Source organism: Mytilus californianus, unplaced genomic scaffold (genome assembly GCF_021869535.1).
Source record: "Mytilus californianus isolate M0D057914Y unplaced genomic scaffold, xbMytCali1.0.p SCAF_9, whole genome shotgun sequence".
Lineage (NCBI taxonomy): Eukaryota > Metazoa > Mollusca > Bivalvia > Mytilida > Mytilidae > Mytilus > Mytilus californianus.
The window spans coordinates 91031910-91056162 of record NW_026262745.1 but is presented as its reverse complement, the minus strand read 5'-3'; the positions used below and the strand labels follow the sequence as shown (position 1 = coordinate 91056162).

At 31.9% G+C, this 24253-nt stretch overlaps 1 long non-coding RNA gene across 6 annotated transcripts in view; it reads left to right on the top strand.

Annotated features, from left to right (window-relative positions):
- The first annotated feature begins 444 nt into the window (after positions 1-444).
- The window catches only part of LOC127716598 (uncharacterized), a 33876-nt gene continuing 10067 nt past the window's right edge, over positions 445-24253 (top strand). Inside the window, exons 1-7 of one of the 6 annotated variants that reach the window (XR_007989033.1) lie at positions 445-866; positions 6295-6379; positions 7266-7350; positions 8237-8321; positions 10995-11056; positions 11743-11837; positions 15756-15836. This is a non-coding gene — a long non-coding RNA (uncharacterized LOC127716598). The remainder of the gene's footprint in view (positions 867-6294; positions 6380-7265; positions 7351-8236; positions 8322-10994; positions 11057-11742; positions 11838-15755; positions 15837-24253) is intronic. The other 5 variants (XR_007989035.1, XR_007989036.1, XR_007989034.1 and 2 more) reach the window with 5 other exon arrangements.

Sequence of the window (24253 nt, the reverse complement as noted above, 5' to 3'; positions counted from 1 at the left end):
AGAGAAGCAAACAGTTGTAAACAAATTTGCATATAAAGGGGGATATAACTGTGTAAGTTAAATCTTGGGACTAGCTCACATACTAAAAATAAGAACAAGGGGTACTTTATACATCTAGCATATAACACAATAAACGCCTTTACTTTGAACGGGAAAACTATAAAAAAACAAACAGGGAATCTTACTAAATAAGAGAAACAAGTGCAACACTGGGCATGCAATGGGCTAAATAGAGAACATCAGTTTACTAGCTTCCGAGAGCTTTTTGTTATCTAACAACCATGAGAACTAATACACGAAGCTTTGGATAATAATGTTCTTACACCTACCATTGTTCACAAATAATGGATAAACTGTAAATTGAGACATATTATTTGCTCATGAATTGCCGCGGTAAAAACCAGAGTTGTCTCCCATATAAAAATACTTCTGACGAAGCGTCTTTGTGAATTTGACATTGTGTGGCTAAATGTTGGTACAAAATGACTTTGTGGGACTTTTTTTGATTGTGGGACTAGTCCCACAAAAATGTTGAGAAAACACCAAATTTGAATATAAAATGATGTATTTTATGCTTATGCAAAAGTTGCAGAAAGTATTAGTCCATCATGTTGGACATGGGCATTTCCATTGGATGGACAAGACCATTCAAGGAAAAATAATTTTCATCGTCCAATGAAATGACTTGTTAGTTACAAAACTATTCAAGAAAAAAAAAGATTGTCATCGTCCAATGAAAAGACTTGAAAGTTACAAAGGAAACTTTGGGTGAAGGATGATGTCATATTAAAAGAGCACATGGCATGATGTCACATTAAAAAAGCACATGGTACCAAGGATAGGATTTGTACACTGATTTAAGAGTGGTAAGTTTTTTTAAATTTTATTATTATCATAATTAATTTATTCTGAAGTGAATGAAACACATCTGTTTCTTTGTGAGCCTTTTTAGGAATTTTTCATGGTGCACTTTACATTGTGGGTCTTTTATGTATTGAAATTTTATAATGGCAGCCATCCCTGCTGCTTTTTTAGTTTTGATGTTTGATTCAGATCTTTATAAAATAGCAGAATTCTGTATTTTTGAAAGGATATGTTACTTTCACAGCTTCACAGATACAATTCATATTTTATTATTTTTCAATTTGGAGGAATATAACATGACTCTGGATTATTGCCGGTTTGTTCCAATTTTAGGATTTGGATAAACATTGGTACTTTAAATCACATTTTGTTCAGAGTTTTTATTTAAAGGTAACAAAATATAGAACATATAACAGTACTATAATTTAGAAATTGTAATGACATGCAAAGTGGTACAGCTAGGAAAATCATATTTTTATAGAAAAATCCTTGATACTGGAGATTTTTTGTGTTTTGTTAATACTAGGATACAATTTGAATGCCTTTGTTTATAATTGAGTCTTAAAATAATACTGGAAAAGAAACCATCTTTCATATTTTTTATAAGTAAAGTGTACATGTGCATATATTTTTTATTGAATTTTTCATGTATTCACATAGATTGCATGTCTTTGTGCCTCCATTGTTATGGGACTTTCATTCCAACTTTATGGGACTTTCTAAAAATAATATGTCTTTCTGTCCAACTTTATGTGACTTTCTAGAAATTGTGTGTCTTTTTCACCAACTTTATGAGACTTTCTAAAAAAATTGTGTGTCTTTCTGTCCAACTTTATGTGACTTTCTAGAAATTGTGTGTCTTTTTGACCAACATTATGAGACTTTCTAAAAAAATTGTGTGTCTTTGAGTCCTACTTTATGAGACTTTCTTGAAATTGTTCGTCTTTCTGTCTAACTTTATGAGACTTTCTAGAAATTTTGTGTCTTGTTGTCCAATTTTATGAGACTTTCTTGAAATTGTGTGTCTTTGAGTCCAACTTTATGTGACTTTCTAGAAATTGTGTCTTTTTGTCCAATTTTATGAGACTTTCTAGAAATTGTGTCTCTTATTGTCCAATTTTATGAGACTTTCTTGAAATTGTGTGTCTTTGATTCCAACTTTATGTGACTTTCTAGAAATTGTGTGTCTTTTTGTCCAATTTTATGAGACTTTCTAGAAATTGTGTGTCTTTTTGTCCAACTTTATGTGACTTTCTAGAAATTGTGTGTCTTTTTGTCCAATTTTATGAGACTTTCTAGAAATTGTGTGTCTTATTGTCCAACTTTATGAGACTTCCTTGAAATTGTTTCTTATTGTCCCATTTTATGAGACTTTCTAGACATGGTGTATTTTTGTGACCTGAACCTTATGAGACTTGATAGACATGCCCTGAGCAAACTCTAAAGCGTTTTTTAAATTTTATATAAATGTTATGTTGAATGTCATTTAAAAAGATATAAAAGTGTAACGTCTGGGTACCCAAATCGCCCAGTGTACCCAGATCGCCCACCCCATCTTATTTTGTTACTGTCAATGCTGATGGGAAATTTTCTTGTGGGGATGAGAGAAAAGTTTAATGGCTTTAAAACACGGGAACGAATTTTGTGCACTGAAGACTTGGTTAGTCTATTGACTACCTGGGCGATTTGGGTTCCCCTCCAAAATCACAGATTCACGCCAACTTTGAGCCTTTGCCGGCAGAAAATCAGTAAGTGTATACGTACACGCCAAATGTATGTGTGAAAAATACTTGTGTAGTCTACTTCTTCAAAAATAAAAATCAACAATGATGTTGCAACAGTATCTGTGCAATGGTCTGAAACCACCCTCTGAACTGGGCGATTTGGGTACCCCGACGTTATGCAAGGTGGAAAAAATAATTTGAAAATTTCTCAATAATATGAGAATTCAATGTCAATAATTAATATCATGAAAATGTGGCAATTATTAGGAATGATAAACACTCTATTTAAACATTTGTATGCCCCCCGCCTCTAGGCAAATTAGAGGATAACTTATTGTATTTTAAGCCTGGCCTTCATAAAACATAGATTCTACTTTCACAATTTGAGTTAACCTAGCAACACACAGCGATAAAATTCAAACATTTGGTGAATTAGTTCCTGATTATCCATGTTACCTTTTTTCACTTTTAAGATGAAAACAACTTTTGAACAGATTCTGGACAAATAACTTTTCTTGAGCTTATTCCAGATGTTAAAACAAATATGTTGGCAAGTCACCTAGACATATAATAAAATTATTAGCATTTTTAAATATTCTCATGCTGGATAAAGGAAACAAGTGTGGACACAGACATGCATGGATAGTATCCAGCATTCAAGACCAATACTGGTCTGGACCTGCGTCACTGCATAGATTTGCTGTAGAGCAAATCTAAAAATTTTCCTTGTACATTGAGTAGCTAAATTTCAAACTATTGGCAAACAGGAAGTGGCTGCACCACAGATCTAAAAATTGCTTACATGTTACAACTCAACATGATCAAGCTCTGGACCAAATATAAAATCATTCCCTTTCATAGAAGCCAAGAAATCTTTGACGAAAGTTAACAACCAAGGTCTTTCCGACAAACGGAATGACGGAAAGACAGGAAGACGGAATGACAGACAGAGTTGAGCACTTACTAGACCTGCTTTTACCGTTGGTGACGCAGGTAAAAAGAAAAAAAAGAAGAAAAATCTTTTTCTATATTATATTTTTAAAAAGACTGAATCTGCCAGCATACACTTCCAATAGAGTGAGCCTGATTATGATATTATTACATGGTTATTTCTGTATTGGCCTTGTTATTGGTCCAAGGCTTGCTGTATTGGCCTGAGGCGAAGCTTGCCATCTGTCCAATTTTTAGATTGTGTGTCTTTGTGTCCAACTCAATGATACTTTCTAAAAATTGTGTTTCTTTGTGTCAAGCTTTATATTGGCCTTTCTAAAATTTCACAAACATTTTGTGTATTTGTGTACAAATTAGAGCTCTTTTTTATTTACCATTTTTTATGCTCCTAAAATAAATTTACTATATAATGTCATTAATTGTGTTTAACCTTATAGAACTTTATAATTTAAAGAAATTAAGCATCTTTGTTTCCAATTTTAAATGGGACTTCCTATATTAAGTTAAAAGTATACCCTTTTCAATATTTGCTTTTGGATCCATCCTCATGAATTTCTATCAATTCACAGAAATTTTCTGTCAATGTCCAACATTAAGGGACTGCCATTGGTCAATCCTTAAAATTGTTTGTCTTTTAGTCCAATCTTATGGGACTTTCTTTTACATTTATAATTGGTATTTATTATCAGAACTTTTTATTTTTTGGCTTGCCATCTTAGTCCAATTTTTAAATTGTGTGTCTTTGTGTCCAACTCAATGATACTTTCTAAAAATTGTGTTTCTTTGTGTCAAGCTTTATATTGGCCTTTCTAAAATTTCACAAACATAAAAGGAAAAGTGAGCTTTTGATATCACTTGGTTCTGTAGTTGTCGTCTGTCGTAAACTATTTCAAAGATTTCTCCTGAAACTACAGAACAAATTCCAACTAATCTTCAGATGAATGATCCCTAGGTTATCTAGAATAATGTGTTTCCATTGTTTGTTTGCTGCCACTTTATTTGTAATTTTAAGGAAATTTTGCAGTTTTTGGTCATTATCTTCAATACTATTATAGATAAAGATAACCTGTAAACAGAAAAACTGTTCAGCAAAGTAAGATCCACAAATTTTGGGTCAATCCTAATGAATTTTTATCATATCAAATAAATTTTGTGTCTTTATGTCTAAAATCAAGGGTCTTTTTATAAACTTTCAAAATTGCTTGTTCTTTGTCAATCTAAAAGATTGTTTGTCTTTTTGTCCAATCTTATGGGACTATTTTTACATATATTTGTATTAATTATCAGAACTTTTTTACTCAGGCCAAAGGAGGGTCTGAGTACTCTATTACGATGCTAAGTCTGGTTTGCAAAGGATAATCATTCAAAATTTATTATTTTCAAAGTGACAAATAACAGTGTTAAAACCGTTTTTTGTGTTTTAATAAAAATCGTCTTGCGAAAGAAACAATTTTAGTCCAAATTTGTAAATATTTCACATCAGGCATTAATATTGAGTAAAAAAACGCCATCATGCATTGATTTAAAAGTGAAAAAGAGACTCACCGGAACTTAAATAACCTATGATCTTTATAATGTTTTAAAACATTCTCTTTGTGTATGTAAACAAAATCATTCAATCAAACAAGATTAGCCTGGTACCCTAGCACATTCCAGCGAACCAGGGCCCCATGCTGAAACAGCATCATTACCCATTCAGATCAGTCATACAGAGAACCTTTAAAGTTTGTCAATTGCCTTACACATTATGTATTGATAATAAAGCTGTTGTAATAAATGTTTTTGTTTGTGATATTTTTCTATACAATGGACTACATAGAGCCTTCACCAATTCTTAAAATTGCATTTGTGCTAAAAAAATATTTTCTATAATTGTCTATGTCAAGTTCTACATGGTCAATATATATAGCAAAAATAATCAGAAGTCTGTTTTCATGAGTTATATTGTCCTTCAATACCCATTTTAACACAGATAATGCATAAAGCAGCAATAATTAACAAAAATAAATCTTTGATAATTAAGACTAAAAAACCATTCTGCTTAAGTTATAACTTTTAACAGCCTGAGTTTCTGACTTTTTGTCAGATGAATCTTGTTTTTGTTGGCCTTCCTTCTGAGCCCAATTATATATTGTGTGTGTTTTGTTTTTTTGACATTTTATTAATTATCAGATTTTTTTTTTGTTTTATGTAGTGTCCAATTTTTAAACTTTGTGTGTTTGTGTCCAGCTTTAAGGGACTTTAAAAAAAGTGTGTCTTTTACTTTTGTCCAACTAAGTGGACTTTGCACCCAACACTCTGGGACTTTCCATCTATTTACTTAAATTGTGTTTGCTGTTGTTGGGTTTCACATCTTTGCTGTCCATGTTATGTGACTTTTAGTCCATTTTTAAGTGACTAATTAGCATGTGATCAGTCTCACTTTCAGAATCAAAAATGGATGCCTCCATAATATTATTGTTAATTTTGGTGGTGGTGTGCATTATTCTTCTTCACCTTTTGTTGATTGCCATTTCTTATATAGTCTTCACGAGAAGAATGATGAAATTATTAACAAAATGGGACAGAGATTTCTTTGAAAGGAACCGCCCACTGTAGATTTTATTTCATAATGGGAGAACTGCCATGTTGTTTGATTTTGTTTCATTCAAATTTTGATTTTTCCCAAGCTTGTGTTTATTGTGAAGACTTTGGATTAGATGTTGTGGTATTATTCATAAACAATTTTGCAAGTTTAGCTTTTTTTTTCTTGAAGAATTTGATGATTGTGTGGATTTCTGCAATTCACTGAACTTAGATATAGTGGAATATATGCAATTCAGACGGATTTAATACTTCAGGTATATTTACTTGTAATTTTAACATTTTGTCAATAGGTCATGTATAGCATTATTTTCAAAATTCCAATTCAATCTTTGATTAAAGTGATTTTGCTGTCTTTACTAAATTTATAGCAGTGTTAAAAGCTTTTACAATTTTCAGGAATTATACATTAAATCACTAGAAAAAATGTCACGCATTATACATCTTGGAATGAAAAGCCAATATATAAAAGTAAAATCATTTATTAGATAAAATCGTATTAACATCTTTAGTAACATAAATACCAAAATCTTAAGCACAATATTCTAATATTAATCATTACTTTTAACTTTTTTGTTTGCTTTTGAGTCCAATTTTTAAACTTTGTTTGTGTCCAGCTTTAAGGGACTTTTAAAAAAGTGTGTCTTTTACTTTTGTCCAACTAAGTGGACTTTGCACCCAACACTCTGGGACTTTCCATCTATTTACTTAAATTGTGTTTGCTGTTGTTGGGTTTCACATCTTTGCTGTCCATGTTATGTGACTTTTAGTCCATTTTTAAGTGACTAATTAGCATGTGATCAGTCTCACTTTCAGAATCAAAAATGGATGCCTCCATAATATTATTGTTAATTTTGGTGGTGGTGTGCATTATTCTTCTTCACCTTTTGTTGATTGCCATTTCTTATATAGTCTTCACGAGAAGAATGATGAAATTATTAACAAAATGGGACAGAGATTTCTTTGAAAGGAACCGCCCACTGTAGATTTTATTTCATAATGGGAGAACTGCCATGTTGTTTGATTTTGTTTCATTCAAATTTTGATTTTTCCCAAGCTTGTGTTGATTGTGAAGACTTTGGATTAGATGTTGTGGTATTATTCATAAACAATTTTGCAAGTTTAGCTTTTTTTTTCTTGAAGAATTTGATGATTGTGTGGATTTCTGCAATTCACTGAACTTAGATATAGTGGAATATATGCAATTCAGACGGATTTAATACTTCAGGTATATTTACTTGTAATTTTAACATTTTGTCAATAGGTCATGTATAGCATTATTTTCAAAATTCCAATTCAATCTTTGATTAAAGTGATTTTGCTGTCTTTACTAAATTTATAGCAGTGTTAAAAGCTTTTACAATTTTCAGGAATTATACATTAAATCACTAGAAAAAATGTCACGCATTATACATCTTGGAATGAAAAGCCAATATATAAAAGTAAAATCATTTATTAGATAAAATCGTATTAACATCTTTAGTAACATAAATACCAAAATCTTAAGCACAATATTCTAATATTAATCATTACTTTTAACTTTTTTGTTTGCTTTTGAGTCCAATTTTTAAACTTTGTTTGTGTCCAGCTTTAAGGGACTTTTAAAAAAGTGTGTCTTTTACTTTTGTCCAACTAAGTGGACTTTGCACCCAACACTCTGGGACTTTCCATCTATTTACTTAAATTGTGTTTGCTGTTGTTGGGTTTCACATCTTTGCTGTCCATGTTATGTGACTTTTAGTCCATTTTAAGTGACTAATTAGCATGTGATCAGTCTCACTTTCAGAATCAAAAATGGATGCCTCCATAATATTATTGTTAATTTTGGTGGTGGTGTGCATTATTCTTCTTCACCTTTTGTTGATTGCCATTTCTTATATAGTCTTCACGAGAAGAATGATGAAATTATTAACAAAATGGGACAGAGATTTCTTTGAAAGGAACCGCCCACTGTAGATTTTATTTCATAATGGGAGAACTGCCATGTTGTTTGATTTTGTTTCATTCAAATTTTGATTTTTCCCAAGCTTGTGTTTATTGTGAAGACTTTGGATTAGATGTTGTGGTATTATTCATAAACAATTTTGCAAGTTTAGCTTTTTTTTTTCTTGAAGAATTTGATGATTGTGTGGATTTCTGCAATTCACTGAACTTAGATATAGTGGAATATATGCAATTCAGACGGATTTAATACTTCAGGTATATTTACTTGTAATTTTAACATTTTGTCAATAGGTCATGTATAGCATTATTTTCAAAATTCCAATTCAATCTTTGATTAAAGTGATTTTGCTGTCTTTACTAAATTTATAGCAGTGTTAAAAGCTTTTACAATTTTCAAGAATTATACATTAAATCACTAGAAAAAATGTCATGCATTATACATCTTGGAATGAAAAGCCAATAATAAAAGTAAAATCATTTATTATATAAAATCGTATTAACATCTTTAGATACATAAATACCAAAATCTTAAGCACAATATTCTAATATTAATCATTACATTTAACTTTTTTGTTTGCTTTTGAGTCCAAATTTTTAAACTTTGTTTGTGTCCAGCTTTAAGGGACTTTTAAAAAAGTGTGTATTTTACTTTTGTCCAACTAAGTGGACTTTGCACCCAACACTCTGGGACTTTCCATCTATTTACTTAAATTGTGTTTGCTGTTGTTGGGTTTCACATCTTTGCTGTCCATATTATGTGACTTTTAGTCCATTTTTAAGTGACTAATTAGCATGTGATCAGTCTCACTTTCAGAATCAAAAATGGATGCCTCCATAATATTATTTTTAATTTAGGTGGTGTTGTGCATTATTCTTCTTCATCAATATACAGATATTTGAAATGGCACTGAACCTTCATGAAATACCTGTGGCTTTTATTGTTTTCATAACTGACTCAGACCTTTTTAGAGTAGCTATTTTTTGTAGCAACCATTGCTTGGAGTATACTTACTGTTGTACAGATTTCTTTCATGTTGTTACATTTTTTTCCCTGGATGCTTACCACATGACAAGATTTTATTGTAATGGTGGATTTGGATATGAATTAGAACTTTTGTAGGTAATGGATATATCAGTGTACATATTTTCATTGATAAAATTCTATTTAATTTGTTGTCATGGATTTTGTAACTCATGTATATAAAACCAATATATTTAAAAGACAAATTTTAAAACACTGACGAAAAATTGTGCTCATCACAGTGATTATGAAAGATTTTAAGTTCAGAATAAGTCCTTTTTAGCTCAACTGTGCCTTTGCCATCATCATTAGAAAAATTTCAAATATTCTCCTCAACCATAATACTTATTATAATTCTGTATTATTCCTCCTGAGTTTTTGTTTTCGTTATAATTGGAGTCTTTCTTTAAATTGTCTATCTTTGTGAGGGAGTCCAACCTTATGGGACTTCTATACTACTAAAGGAAGAGACTGATTTCATTGAGCCGCAATTCCTCTGAAACCATACAAAGTTGGAAATATTTGTGATATGACGTATGATTGTAGTGTTTTGTACTTCCTAAATTTGTCTTTGAAACAATCTCTTTCCACAGAAAACACCAATTTTTGTGAAAATAACAAAATCTGGTTATCAATCTGTGTCATATACGCTTTATACTACCTTAATTATTGTGAAGCCTGCAAGTCGTAAAAATGAGACATGGCGATCCTACATACCTTTGTTCGCGTCGTCTGCAGCAGCAGAAGTGTTCACAATTATTCACTCTGTGGTTAAAGTTTATGAAATTTTAATAACAATTTTTAAACTATACTGGATTTCTACAAACTTGGACAAAAGCTTGTTTATGATCATAACATAGTATCCAGGAGTAAATTTTGTAAACAAATCCTGTTTATTTATATGGACTTAGTTTTTCTGCCAATTAACATTACATTCACTCTGTGGTTAAAGTTTCAAAAATGTTAATATTATTAACTTTAATGATCGGAAAAGTGTGGCTGTTGAATTACAGAAACAAGGTGACCATGAGGTCAAAATGGTCAGATTTTTTTGATTTTTTATTTTTTCAAATGTCTGTATCTTGAAAATGTCCAGAAACATTAAGTATATGTCTGGATGACGCTTTTTCCAAACAGACAATGTCCGGTAAATTTTCAAATGTCCGGAATAAATGACCGTTTTGGAAGCCGTAATATGTATCTAGAAGGAAATTTATTTTCTGTTTTTATGAATATTACTTATAGATTATGGACTTAGTTTTTCTTCCAGTAAACATTACATACAGTCTGCAGTTTTTAAAACATTTATTAGATTCCTAAACCATCATGAATTTTTACCAAACTTGAACAGAAGCGAACCCTTACAAATTTTAATACATACTTATTTAAAAACAAAACATTAAGAACTTGAATACTAAAACAAAAAGAGTATATGCATTTCTTCATGAAATATGATTGTCCTAAAAATAAACAAAAATGCAAAAACTGTTACATAAGCGGATCCAGGGGGGGGGGGGCCTGGGGGGCCTGGGGCCCCCCTTTCGTGGGAAAAATTTAGTTGATTATATAGGGAATCACTGAAGCATGACTGGAGTGGCCCCCCCCCCCCTTATGTCAGTCAGCGGGTCCCCCCCCTTATGAAAAGTTCTGGATCCGCCACTGTGTTATTGAATACTATTTACATCTATTAGTGCAAGTGAATAAAAATCCAGACAATAATAAGGCGTACTTTAGTTCACAACTCCGCGATGTTGCAGGCGTGTTCTAGTCTTATAAAAATACACATATATTATAATGTGGTTTTATGTCCCATTTTTAGAAATTTTCTAGAAATTGTTTGTCTTTAAAATTTTGTCCAACAGAAATGGATGTAAAAATGAAATATGTTCACTTTTTGATACTTTCAGATTTTTTCATTTACAATATGCCAAAAAGAAAAAGAAAAAGTGATCAAGCTGAGGATTCTCAGGTTAGTACATACTGGAAATTTAAATTTTTTAGTGAATCTGTTTTAGGGAATAAGGTAGATTTGGCAGTACATTGAAAAAGAGAATTGGGTGTACAACTTGTAAGTCATCTCATGTTAACAGGCGACGTGTTAACGTGTACATACTAGAAATTTTAATTTCATCATGGTACTTCTTTAAAATTGATTCATGGAAATCAACTTAATTGCATTTCTATCCTCTGCAAAGTTTGCATTTGTCTGAAAGTCAGTTTACATGAAACTACTTGACCCTGATTAACATTTTTTTAAATATACTGTAATGAAAAATAGACAAGTTTATTTTCACACTCCATGGTTATATGGAACAAGAGAAGAAAAAAAACATTTATGATTCTCATGGAATTCAAAGTATTATATTATTATACACAATTACTGCTTGTAGTAGAGGGGGTTATGCAGGAGAACCACACATACTCAAAACTCATTAAAAGTAATTCTCAAACTGGACACATGGAACCCAAATTTTGAGCAAAAGGGAGGTATTAGTTCTAACAGCTTATAGCAGGTTATGTAGAGATTATATTTGATAGAAACAAAACAAATATTGCTATCAATCATATAACTGTACAACATTGATATTTCCTTAATATATTTAATCTATATATATAACCTACAACAAATTACTCCTTAATTTTGTTCTTTTGCAGATGTATGTTTGGGCAAAGCTGAAGGCCACGCCAATTATGTGGCCTTCAAAGGCCAAAGGAAATGGTCAAGTCGTAATACTTTGTGACAATGCTGAGTAAGTCTATACATCAGTCTTCATTAATTTGTAACTATATTAAGCTCTGAATCCATCAGAAACAATGCCTATGTGAACCTGAAGTAATTTTTTTTCATGCTAGTTTTTCTTCAAAAAACCTGAAGGAGATTTTTTCTTTTAACATTTATAGAGAAATGCTCATTCCAATAGGGATTATAGTTGTGCAATAACAAATATTAGCTTGATGAAGAGAGGATATACATAGGATATATATTGCTTTCCAATCCTGTTCAGACATGTACTGTAAATTCAGAAATTATTGTGTGCATTCATTTTTGCGATTTTGTCATTTTAGACTAAAATGACATTTTAATTTTTGCGATTTTGAAAAAAAATTGTTTAATTCATATAAAAAAAAATTAAAATGTGAGTTTAAATTATTTCGATTATAACCCTGTCGCATTTTTTACAATTATATTTATTAAAAAAAAATTGCAATAATTTCTGAATTTACAGTAATAAAATATGCTTAAATTGAATTAAATGAAGACATGACTATTTCATACCACACACAGAAGGTTGGGATCAATTTTGAGGGTTATGGCTTTAACCGTTCAGATATTAGTGGCCAAATTAGCCCCAAAACAAAGACTTTTTTTAATACTAGCTAAACTGGTTTTAACATAAGTTATTTCTAATCTATATAAAGAAACAACAAATACTGATATGGCAGAAGATACACACCAAACAGTATAGTGTCTGAAAACAGATTTACTAAGTATTGAGCAACAGCAAATTAAGTATTGCACTGAACAGCAAGAAATCTTTAATTGAAAATTAATACAAATCTTCTAACCAATTTCAATGAGGAGTAATTTAAAGTCTTTCTAAAAAGGTCTACTTTGAGGTCCAAAGGATCCAAATTTAGATTTTGTTTGTTTTCATCAAAAACTTATTTCTTGTCGTTCTAAGATATGCTGAATCTAACTGTGCCCTCATTCAGATTTTTTATTTTTGGCCCAATAAGTCAGTCTAATTTTAGGGTTTAAAATTAAACTTTGTTTGATTGCATCAGAAATTGAATTCATGGGTATTTTTTATATGTTGAATAAAACCATGGAATGGAATTGGATTTTGGATATTGGACCATTAAGTAAAAAAAAAAAATGTCCCATTTCAAATTTTGAAGTTCCATGACCACATTTATTCTATGTCAGAAATCTATAATGTGTAAATTTTCAATCACTATTCAAATTCAGGGCTGTGTAAAGCTTGAATATTGTGTCAATAGACCATACTTGCATCAACTGTTCAGGGTTTGACTTTTGCTGTCCTATGAAGCTGCTTCTGGTGGAGCACATTTTTCTTTTTAGAGAAAGGCAAAATTTTTGGTTTCTTGAGCTGGCGAAACTTTATTATTATTATTCTACCATTTTTATGTTAATTAGAACAATGGTAGGCCATATCTTTGTCTTATTGTAAATCCAAGCAAAACTTGCTGGTAATGAAACTGTTCGTAATTTTTTATTTTTTTTTCAATTTTTTGTCTTGTTTGCATATTTTTAGATTAAAATGTATGTCCTCAGTACCATTTGATGATGAAACGTATGAAAAATATAGAAAAGAAGGCATTGGTACTTGCATTATTTAGTTTCTGCATGCATGTTAATACTTGTTCATTTTTATTTGAATTTGTTGTTATTTCTTATTTAAATTTGATTTCTAAATCCAGTCAAAAGAAAAACTAATGGATGTTTGCTCCATCGTCATGTTTGTTCTTTCCATATATATTTCTAGCACACTTTTCCTAAAGGAAATGTGAGCTTATGCCATCACTTGGCATCTGTTGTCGTCCACCAAAGATCTTCTCCTCTGATTCTATTAGGTCAAATACTCCAAAATGTTAACTGAATGTTCCTACGGGTATATAGTTTATAAATTATATTTGAAGATTTGTTTATCAACAAACATGACCATTATGGCTAAAAATTTAACATAGGGGTCAAATGATGTTTTTTTTTGCTTATATCTCAAAAACTGTAAAGAATTTTGTTTTGGCTTTGTCAACGAGTACATGAGTACTCGATTATTGCACGGTAGCACTGAGTACTCGATTATTGCTCGGTAGCACTGAGTATCGAATACCAAAATGATACTTGACTTATCAATGTCCTAGAGTATATTATCCCCGACTATTTTCAAACAATTGATTTTCTTAGATATAACGAGTCTCCAGAGAAATAAGAAATCCAAATTGACAAACTTAATTCTTATCTTTCTAAAAAAAATCACTCCCGAGACAAACCCTTTCAAGTGGTAGGCTACAAATCAAAACAGCTTTCTAAGCTTTACAATTTTGGCAAAACTTATATATATTTGCAATCCTTGAATCATCTGTGATTAATTAATAACAACATATTGTTATTTAAAAGAACTTTGAATTACTGGTCCCTTAAAACTAATTAGAGGATGGCCGACCATGTAAATGTAAAATGTTATAGATCTATATTTCCCGAGCGAGTACTTGATTATTGCTTGGTGAAACGAACCAGTACTCAAGTATTAAATATGTATAGGTAAATATTCTTTAAGTTTATATAAAAGTGATATTTTTGATGAAATAATTTTACATATACAACATGCTTCTCCCAGCTTAAATTTTCAGCAATGTCAATTCCAAGTAATATAAAAGAATGCACATTTTCAATATAGGTTTCATTAATAGTAATACACAATTCTGATAGTTGAGTAAGCTTTTGTTTTGAACATAGTTTCATGCACTTTGTTTTTTTGTGCATTAATTTTCATACTATTATTTTCACACCAGTATTGTATAGATTTTAAATCATCTTGCAAAATGCTATTAATATTTTCAATATTTTTATTATGATAATGTAATGTTGAATCATCAGCATATAAATTCATGTTTGATTTTAGATTGTAAGCAGGGATTTGATCCATCATATATATCCTATTAGGTCACTAGCATACTTTAGATTGTAAGCAGGGATTTGATCCATCATATATATCCTATTAGGTCACTAGCATACTTTAGATTGTAAGCAGGGATTTGATCCATCATATATATCCTATTAGGTCACTAGCATACTTTAAATTGTAAGCAGGGATTTGATCCATCATATATATCGTATTAGGTCACTAGCATACTTTAGATTGTAAGCAGGGATTTGATCCATCATATATATCCTATTAGGTCACTAGCATACTTTAGATTGTAAGCAGGGATTTGATCCATCATATATATCCTATTAAGTCTCTAGCATACTTTAGATTGAAAGCAGGGATTTGATCCATCATATATATCCTATTAAGTCACTAGCATACTTTAGATTGTAAGTAGGGATTTGATCCATCATATATATCGTATTAAGTCACTAGCATTCTTTAGATTGTAAGCAGGGATTTGATCCATAAAAGCATACTTTAGATTGTAAGCATGGATTTGATCCATCATATATATCCTATTAGGTCACTAGCATACTTTAAATTGTAAGGGGGGATTTAATCCATCAACAAACATGGGTTATTATCTTTAATAATATATTATAAATAAAGAGATAGTGAAAATTGCAAAATTGTTCGGCAATTCAGCTGAACTCATAATGGTAGGTCAATGGTATTTTGTATTCTGACAGATACATCAGTATATGTGCGTTCAATTTCGATTGAGATTTTAAGGATATGCCCTGTATTCAGGGTTCATTGGGATGCTTCCTTTTGTCTAATAGATTAATCTTTAAGTCAGAAGACATTACTTTAAAAGTGCAATATATTGAGTCACAATATTATTATCAAGCATAATTGTGTCTTGTTTGACTTGGACCTTACACATTTGCTTGGACTGTAGAAAATATATCAAAATATGATAACTGTTGCTGAAAGAATTTTTTTATGAAGGTTTTCCTGGACCTGTAGATATTTAACTTATTATTTCAGATGTTCTGAAAAGGAAAAGGCTGGATGAAACATTGAAAAACTTTCATATAGATTGTGATGCAGTGAAGAAATTATACACAGGTAACAAGTTGATATCATCTTTTCTTATATCACCACAAAGAAAAAATGTGTTTGTAAAATGCTTTTGCATTGTTGTACACATTGTCTGTAGACATTTGGTTTACAGACAATAAATTAGTATTAATTTAGAAAAAAATCATTCGACCCCAAGAGATTACTGGAAAATTATTTTTCTGGTTGTATTGAACCCATCCCAGCTTATAAATGTCTTTTTCAGCCTATTTTTAAAATTTTGATACAACCTTGAGAGTTGAACACGTTTTGTCCATTCATCTTTTATCTTGTAATTATATTGCTTCCCATCCATGCTGATTGGAAGTAAATTTTACATGATTGTCTTGCTGTGGAATTATTAATAGCAAACTAAGGTCTGCCAAAATGTCTGTTTTTGCACATTTCTGACTAAACAGTAACCTTATTTTTACAGACTAGATTTTCTGGGGGCCATATAATACCTCCTTGTTGTCCTTAACTACCTATGCATGCATAAGGGTAATAGTTCGTGTTTTTTGCCTAAACCATCAAAAAACTCCCACCCCCATGTGAATTTTCTGCTTTGTACAGCTCTGATTTTTGACTCAAAGAAGGGCTTTGAGGTCATACTTTTATATTAACAAATATGTCTTGATTGGATACATCCGATAATCCACGAGTAACTATGTTAGAATCTGTTTCTCTAATGATTAAATAATAAATTTTTATTATTTTTATTTATTTTTTTTTAAATTTCCCTGCAAAAGGCAATTTTTCTAAGCAAAAACTGCTTTTAAAAGTCTTTAAGTTCTAAACTTGTTCCCATATAGTTTATTGCCTCTGAAATCATTATTAAGCTCAGTTTACCATATTGGTTTATGTTTTGATTGCATCTTTTGGCATAAATAGTTTTTTTAGTATACCTATTACATTTTAAGATAAATTGAGTATTGGAGTGGACCCAAAGTTTATAACCTGTTTTTGTATTGACTTATTATTTATTACTTTTGGTTTATATTTAGAACTGTATTAGATAATTATTTAATTTAAATGTTAAAGACTGTAAAAGAACACGTTGTGGTAGTAAATAGGAAAAGGACTTTCAAAATTATAGAAGTTACTTTTCTACATATTTAGTCTATAACCTAGGCAAACCCAGTATCAGTAATAACTGATAATATATTTGTGAGCCTTACTTTAGCTACTAGTCTGAAGACAAATTATTACTTGAACTTAGATGATATAAATAAATTAATTATTTACGGTACAAAGGTTACATATAACTTTTCCTTCTTCAAAAATATTTAAATATACTCAATTTTTCCAAGATAACTTATAGTTAATTATAAATAGTGATAATCTATAAAGATCATCAATTATAACTTAAATTTACTAAAACAATATTAAACAAATAACAAAATTGAATCAAAGCGCAAGGGAGATAATTATCATTTATCTTATAGCGAAATTGTTACATTCATCTCCCCTAAGAATCAATTTATATGAAACATATATATTATTCTTGATATATTTTTTTAAACAATTAAGCTAATATTTAAATATATGAAATTATATAAATATAGATTCTTACATTGATACCAGTGGATTATCGGATGTATCCACTCGGACTTTAAAATTGATAATTTAACTGTCTTGATTGGATACATCCGATAATCCACGAGTAACTATGTTAGAATCTGTTTCTCTAATGATTAAATAATAAATTTTCTTTCTTTGTTAAACGAAAACCCCCTTCGAGTGCCCTTCGCATTCCACGAAGTTGTCAATTCATTAACACCTGTTAGCATATTTTGATTCATTCAGTTAGCTAAAAAGGTTATGACCCTTGAAATCAGCCAATCATCTTTTGAGATCACCGGCAACCACACGTTGATTAAATTTTTTTATACAATGGGTTCGGAAAGGGATAAATTTCCATAGAATCAGAGAAATGCATGTAATTAACAGCTTCCCTTATAAATGAAAATTTCAATATAAAGTCCAAATAAATCACATAATGTCAAATAATAATAGTCCAAATCATAACCGTCCAAAATGTCTCCTACCATCCGGGTTTCTTTTTCAGCTGTAAAACATCTTGAATATGTTAGCCTCATGGTCACGTAGAACGACGATTGCTCCTTGGAGGTTCGGAAAGAGCTCTTTGCTATTGATCCTTTCTTTTAAGATGAGCCTTTCCTTGTCTTCTTCCTCTCTTGCTTGCACATTGACTTTTGGTTTCAATATGCGTTTTACTATGTTTTCCGGTCAATATAGTTCATTTTATTTACTATCTGTGGGGTTGTATTGAAAACTTCTTCTGTACGTGCTTTAAGGTTAAGTTTGTGGAAATCCCTTAAATGTTGAAGCAGGAACCCTAATTTTCTTTGGCACAAACGACAATTTATAATAGATGTTTTCTTCGTATGAAAACGGAGCCAATGTTTACTGTACATCCCTATACTCTTGATAACAAAGTTTCACACCCCTTTACCTCACAAGGCATCCCTTCATCAGGCCAATGATCTGGAATTTCTTCTTCAGAAGGTTTTACAAATTTAGCTACCGAAATTTCAGACATACTGAAAAGGTTAAAATATAATTAATTATTACAATATTAAACATTATAACTGTTTGCTAGGTAATTTTCCCCTAGGGTTTATAAATCGTTTATTAGCACATAATATAATGGATTTACTGATGCAGTGCGTTCTACCGCAATATCTTTTTTCTAAAAGGTGGTGCGTTCTGAAATGTCGGCCTAGTTCACACCTGTGTTTAAATTTTCTGTTGCACATAGTGCATTTATACATAGGAATATAGTGCATTTATACATAGGAATATTTTCTAAATGTACAACTTTCCAATATTTTATGTTACGTGAGTAGTTCCGGAAACGTTTATATTGAATTACATGTATGTATGTATGTATGTATGTATGCGTATCAATTTGTCTAAATGATATTTATATACAAAATAAATAACTCAAGCCAACACATGTACCGGTACTTATTTGTGCTTTTCACATTATTCCCAAGTCCTGTATTTTGCTGACTGAACTAAATATTTTGTCATATGTTGCTTACAATATTAACATCTTTAACTCAACAATCAATTTAAAAAGGCATGAAATAAAATAAATCTTCGGAAGTTCCATTTCAGTTAAAATATAACATTTATTCAGTGCTCTTTTTTTTAAATTCATAATCATGCATGATTTTATTTATTATTCATTTATTATAATCTCTTGCTAAACCATACACCCCTACTATATTTCGCTAGTGCTGTTTATATCAATAATTTGATATCTAGCTTTTGATATAATCTTGCTGCGATCTTTTGTACAGATTCTAATGTATTAATGTTGTTCAACAAATTCACTCCAACTCACAAGTTTGATTTATAATAAAACATGTAAAAATGTATTCCAGCATAAAATAACGTCTCATAAAAAACATTAAATTAATTAAGATCGTCTATTGATTTCAGACATTATATCATGCACAAGTTTCATATACATATGACCAATATATATATATATATATATATATATATTACCTGGTAATTAATTAAGAAATAATTCATGGCAGCCGTAGATTTGTTTTCATTTAACCATGGGTTGGGCATTTATATTCGATTATTTTACCCTGATCGTCAGCGAGGAGTAAAATACGAATATAAATGCCCAACCCATGGTTAAATGAAAACAAATCTACGGCTGTCATGAATTATTTCGATTCTAATAGGACAAATTCGGTAATTTTGTTAACCGTGAAAGCTCTATACACACGTTACTGTTTTGGGGGATCCGTTTTATCCCCATATGATAATATTAGTAATATTATTTAATTCAATAATCATTATTTTTTCAAATCGCTTTTTTCACGTATATATATGTTCTTTTCATATAATTTCATTGCATTCTGAGTCGAACAAGAAGCATTAAAACGCCCGGTATTTACATTTGATTTTTGTTTGTTTACGGAAACACACAAATGACGTCACCTTGTTTCGTTGCCATGCAAAGATGATAACATTTCGCGGAATTTTCCTTTTATGAAATTTTACCACAAAAAATAAATTGAAATGGACTGATTTGTTTATTTTGCTTTAAAATAGAGATAACAAAATTGTATCTGATTCTTGTCCTATGTAAACTGTCGGTTTGGAGATATATGGATATAACGCTCCTTTGACAATATTTTTCGCAACACAATAGGTCCTGTGTACAATAGAAATTGTCCATACTATGTTGCTTTCCATCTTTCCAACTTTGCTAAGGAACGTGGTTGTCGAGCAAATTCTGAAGGCAATTTACCAGAGTTAAATACTAACTTATTGGAAAGTTCGCCAAGTTGTATACTAGTATGTGAAAGTTTTCACACAGTTGGACCTTGTCTAAAAACCACAGGATATATAATCTAAGACAAAAGATGATCTGCATGGAATGTCGTACCGAACAAGTGATGTTTCACCCATCTGATGTTTGACATAATTTCTTGCTAGCTGTAAACAATTCATCAGTTCTTTATTCGTGTAATTCAGAAGAGTGCATTATGACACGATTATTCTTCCAATATCCCTTAAAGTAAGGGGGCCCAGTATCGAAAAAGACGTTTAGTTAACGAGTTTAAGTTAACGGAGAACGCACGGCTATATTTATATGCAAAATTTCAATCAAGAATGTCGTCGTTAGCTCCCGTGATCACGTTTTTCAAAATGTTGTGCTTTCTTAGGGTACCCCAAAAATACTGCACCATACAGGTCATCTTCAACACGAAGCTGAAAATATTTGTAAAATTTAAGTATAAGTATTTCATGATTAGTTAGACTTTTTTTTAGCTGAAATTTACCACATTTTAAAGTAAGAAAATTTATTACGTGTAACTTTCACGAGATTTTTACTCTTATTAAAGCAATAAGACATGGTTCATATGTGTGCCAAATATCTTTCGTGTAATGTTAATCGATGTGAAGAAAATAGCAATTTAAAAGACAAATGAAGTCAAAATGTCTGCTGGATAGTTTGAGCAAAAAAGAGTGATTTGGTTAGGTAAACGTAAGTGTGTAATTTCCTCTTTTCGGAAGCTCTCTGGCTTAACCCATACTGGTGTCTTTGTGTTTTGTGTTACCACGAGAACATGAGCCGATGAATTTTTCCAATGTTTTGAGGTTAAACTTTATGTAAAGTGGGACTTTTTTTTATTTATCATTATGTTATAATAGACAGATAAGGAAACATAACTATATACTCGGTCCTAAGAGGCAGAACCCACTTTATATAAAAATCGACTTTGTGGCCCCCTGATTTGCACAATTTGCCTCAAATTGAAATTTAAAGATAATGTCATTCTTATGTGTGGTGTCAAATAACTTCATGCTGTTCAATGCTTGCTCACTAAGCTTCATCTTCTTTATTTCTTGTAGTAATACTTTGTCTTTTTTGTCCATTTGCAGGACAGTGATATTGTAGCATTCTAGATACTTAAACCGAGTCCACCAGTTATAATCCTCATCACCGGTACAAACCACAGAGTACTGTTTACACATGGAACAGTCACCATCATAATATCTGGGTGTAGCCTCCAGGACTTTGGGTAAGTCTTTTCACACATCTTCTGTTACTTTGTTGTGCTTCTCAATTAGCTGGTCAATGATCACTGAGCTCCTGCACTTCACATCTGGGCTGAACGCTTTTTATTTCCTTCCTTATCTCTTTCGCCCACAGAACATGGATTCTCTGAACTTAGCTCTCAGTGATGCCCGAAAGTGTGATTTTTTATCGTCTGACTGTTGTAACTTCCGTCGACTGTGATATTGATTTCATTCTCTGCAAGTATCTATCCTTTAAAATCTCCAGTTTTCTGTCACATCTCTATTATTTAGTTGTACCAGTTCTTTTCCAACATTGTGGGTCATTCTGTACATGCTGGTTCTTAATGGAGGAGGACAGTTCATTCTGGCAAGTAGCTCCTGGAGTTAAGTACTCCCCACTGGACAGTCTTGTATTGCTACTGCTACATTGGGTGATCCAGTGTTGGTACCAGGTTTATTTGTAACAATCTCCTTATACAGCTTCATAAAAGGTACAGTTCTTTCATCTTAGGGTATATATCCAGCAGACTCCCCATTTTTCCATCCCTTCAGGTTAATCCTTTGACTTATCAAGATCTGTATTTTATAATATCTGTCTTGTTGGGGTCAGGTCTGGCAATGGGGTAGCTAAGTAGAGTGGAGATGGTGGTGGTGAGGTAATGCTTGGTGAGTTTGATTCTTGTTCAATTATATCTTTTGAGATCGGAAAGTGCTCCGGTGTTAAACATTGTTGAGGCATCTTTTCAGTCGGAGGATTCTTTATTGGAGCTGAAGTTTGAGGATCAGGCCCCCCAAAGGGTGACTGGGGAATAGAAGTATGGTCACCATTGGTCTTCCTCCGACCGGCAGTAAAACCCTTGCTAAAGTGGGGCGTCCGTTTGGCTGTGCGGGATGTACAAATTTGCAGCCACGTCCGGTCAGAATGGGGACGTTAAATCCGATGCCTCGTGTAAAGAGAGTGCCACGCTCTTTGCACGTTAAGAACCCTTGCAACAACTCTTTGAGGGGTCCGTAGGTGACCTGTTGCAAGGCTAAATTTCTGTCCTTATCCAATATACCCTTATTTCCCGTGGCAGTCTAAATTTCTCCGACCTTAATCCCGGAAGCCCCTATTACAGAACCTACCTATTGTATTTATTGTTAACTTGTTCTCGTCCTGAATATGCATGAAATATTTGCCACTGGACGTTAAGCAACCAACAATCAATCAATCATGAGGATCAGGCCTAGGGATACAGTTTTTCTGAAGAAATAATTTCACAATTCTCTCAAGTATGTCCCTGTTTTGTAAAATCCCCTTTAGAATGTCTATGTTTGCAACAAAGCTTTCAAAAGCTGATATGTTGAACCCTATGTAATCCCGTATTTCCATTCTGGAATAGCAGAGCGAATACATGCCGGACAAGGCAAATGAAACTTCCTCCCATGTCGCATGTACTTAGGGAACGGGGAGAATATTCGGCCATCACATGTTATTACAGGACAAATATAATCTTCATGAAAGAAAAGACGGACCCAATTGGTATGTATCACATGTAATTCCTACTTATCTAGAGATTCCATCTGTGAAAATAACAGCAACTTAAGTCACCAAGTTACAGAAAGTATACTTCACAATTTAAGGACAGAAAATAACTTGATGATCGTGTGTTATGTGAAAAAATTACATAATTCTCGCAACAATCAATTTCATACGTAAAGACATAACTGTTTAATCAGTTTTAAGACTTGTCTCGACTTAAGTCGCAGTTCTCAAAATGCAAATACAGCAACTAAATTGTTAACATATTGACTCAGTATCTAATTACAAACATACAAATATACTGGTATCCAATTGAATTCAAACATGCCACAAAATGTCAAATCACACTTCCTCAAATAGCGAAATCATACATGAAACGTGTTTGTTCATGTACCTCATATAAAACCAACCACCAACAATTACACCATAATGTGTGCAAGACAGTATTAAACTTTTTTTTGTAAAAATCATTTAAAAACACAACGTATTTTAATTGAAATATATTGATTTTACTTCCTGTATATCCCTCCTACATGTTGATCATGCTTCGCTGTTTGCTTTAAAGCGCAGTCCACACATGACGCATAAGCTATGGAAATGCGGCGTTAAGCAAACAATAATCAATCAATTAATCACAATTAAAATTCTATGGAAAAGAAAAAAATTATGAATTGGAACCTTTAATATTACAATAAATTAAGCAAGCAATAACAGAATATGTGTTTATTCGCTCCAACATGACGTACTTATATGAAACGCTTGACGGCGAGAACAAAAAATACACATAGTTTTTCCGTCAACCGATCCAACTTCTGCAGCGTCATTCAAACGTTTTTCTCTCGCATTTCAAGGCGATAATGCTACTACATGTTAAATTAATTAAAGCAAGAGCTATACCAACCCACTTGATTCTGATATTGGTAGAAAGGCCTCACTTCAAATTTTCCAAAAAGTGCTGTGCCTAGTTATATAGCGTTCGTGTAAAAGAAATTTCACAACCCGAAGTGCCAAAAAGTCAATAAATCGAAAAAATTCTCCATGTTTTATTGTTTTTTTATTTACAAAACCGCTGTTAAAAACTAGGTGCAGCACTTTTCCAGTAAAATAAGTTATCCCCCCCCGGTGGATCGCTATCCTTGCCGTGGTCGGGGGGCTTGCGTGTCTCAGTGACCCCAAGAGCTATGCCAGTTGGAGCTTCGTCTCCTGGTAGGGTTACCCATGCTGGACAGGTCGAAGGGTAGAGACCAGACTAAAGTGATCCGAACATCGTACGAGTTGCCCGATGTTTTGAATAAAATAGGCTCTCCAACCCGTTGGCCGTGGGTTG